The sequence below is a fragment of the Prunus avium genome, unplaced genomic scaffold, assembly GCF_965620075.1.
Source record: "Prunus avium unplaced genomic scaffold, drPruAviu1.hap1.1 HAP1_SCAFFOLD_127, whole genome shotgun sequence".
Lineage (NCBI taxonomy): Eukaryota > Viridiplantae > Streptophyta > Magnoliopsida > Rosales > Rosaceae > Prunus > Prunus avium.
Window position 1 is genome coordinate 52501 of NW_028276946.1, and position 2500 is coordinate 55000.

Sequence of the window (2500 nt, forward strand, 5' to 3'; positions counted from 1 at the left end):
AAAAGATTGTCGATGCGAAAGATTATCTATGCCAACCCCGGGAAGCACACCATTCACACACTCCCGACCGGTGTGGTGTGGCGGTGATTGGATAGTTACGGATTGAGCACTTGCCAAGGATCAAAATGTGTCATTTAGAAGAAACATTTTCAAAAAGTTTTTAAAATCTTGTGGGTTTGCAACTCATAAGAGCGTCACTTTCAACGTCCCCGGTATTGGATTGAGTTTCTAAAAACAACCGTGCACACCGAGGTTAAACTTTACCGGCTCCACTCCGACTCGCCGCTCGCCCACAATTTGTTTGCAACGAAACATTTGTTTTTAATTTTGTTGGTTTAAATCTTGTTGGTTTGAAATTGTTTTGAAAAGGTTCTTTAAATCTAGTGGGTTTGCAACTCATAAGAGCATCACTTTCAACGTCCCCGGTATTGGATTGAGTTTCTAAAAACAACCGTGCACACCGAGGTTAAACTTTACCGGCTCCGCTCCGACTCGCCGCTCGCCCACTAGTCCGAAGGCAACAAAACATTTGTTTTTCATTTTGATGAAAATTTCTGTTTTTAAATCTTGTTGGTTTGAATTTTTTTTGAAAAGGTTCTTTAAATCTTGCGGGTTTGCAACTCATAAGAGCGTCACTTTCAACGTCCCCGGCATTGGATTGAGTTTCTAAAAACAACCGTGCACACCGAGGTTAAACTTTACCGGCTCCACTCCGACTCACCGCTCGCCCACAAATCCGAAGGCAACAAAACATTTGTTTTTAATTTTGATGAATTTTTTTGAAAACATTGGCTTGGCAAGCCCCAATCCGCGACTATCCACCCACCGCCACCCCACACGGGTGGTTGTTGTTGCGAAATGAGGTTGTGGTCGACATGCCCGCGCATTTGAGAAGGAGTTCCTAGCACTCCATGCTCTTCCATGCCAAAAAAAAGCCTAGACAACCCCATTTCGCAACTTTCCACGCCTTTTTTTTTCCCCCTCACCCATGGCGGCGGCGTGGTGGCGGCGGCCGGATTCCGGCCACCACCGCCATGGGTGGCAGCCCCCCGACCCCGACACCAAACCCATAATACCGAGGCAACATATCGAGGCAACATATCGAGGCAACATGACATGGGTGTGGCGTGGGGGAAGGGGGCTGCAGCTAGGAGGGCATGGGCTGCCATGCATATGCAGGCAACACACACCCCCCTATATAGCATTTTATGCATTTAGCCCTTTGACAGGAAGAGACATCACCTATGCGCGAGGAGTCATAATGGGCTCTAAATAATTCAATACAAGGTATTTGGACGTGATTTTTTGCAGGGATACTAAGAAACATGCAATCTCTGATGGGAAAAAGTTTCATAAATATTTGAAGTCGGGAAGTATTTTTTATTATTTTTAGAAGTCGTAAAATTGAAAAAATCATTAAAACAAATCCGGGAGGAATTTTTTAGTTTTGTAACTTGGAGAAGGTACTAAAAATCATAGACTACTTATGGGGAGCTTATTGTGCGAGGAAATTTCAATAAAAATGGGGTTTGACAAGGTTTGAAAAATTCTGTCGACATTTGAAAAAATCTGGAACTAGGCTGCCGGCATGCTGCGCACATGCTGCGCGCATGCTGCGCGCAGGCTGCGCGCAGGCCACGGCAGGACAAGTTTCGCTAGCCTCACTGTCGACCGAATGCGCAAGCTGCGCGCACGCCATGGCAAGACAAATTTCGCTAGCCTCACTGTCGACAGAGTCAGCACGCTGCGCGCACGCCATGGCAGGAGAAGTTTCGCTAGCCTCGCTGTCGACAGAATCAGCACGCTGCGCGCAAGCTGTGCGCGCGCATGGCATGGCAAGTTTCGAAAAATTCTGTCGACAGGCTCCCGAGCGCGCACGCTGCCGACATGTTGTGCGCACGCTGCCGGCATGCTGTGCACACGCTGCGCGCAAGCTGTGCGCGCGCATGGCATGGCAAGTTTCGAAAAATTCTGTCGACAGGCTGCCAAGCGCGCACGCTGCGCACACGCTGCCGGCATGCTGTGCGCACGCTGCCGGCATGCTGTGCACACGCTGCGCGCAAGCTGTGCGCGCGCATGGCATGGCAAGTTTCGAAAAATTCTGTCGACAGGCTCCCAAGCGCGCACGCTGCGCACACGCTGCCGGCATGCTGCGCGCACGCTGCCGGCATGCTGTGCGCACGCTGCGCGCAAGCTGTGCGCGCGCATGGCATTGCAAGTTTCGAAAAATTCTGCGGCCAGGCTCCCAAGCGCGCACGCTGCGCACACGCTGCCGGCATGCTGCGCGCACGCTGCGCGCGCGCATGGCAGGACAAGTTTCGAAAATTTCTGTCGACAGGCTGAGCAGCGCGCACGCTGCGCACAGGCTGCCGGCATGCTGCGCGCAGGCTGCCGGCATGCTGCGCGCACGCCGCGCGCAAGCTGCGCGCGCGCATGGCAGGACAAGTTTCGAAAATTTCTGTCGACAGGCTCAGCAGCGCGCACGCTGCCGACATGCTGT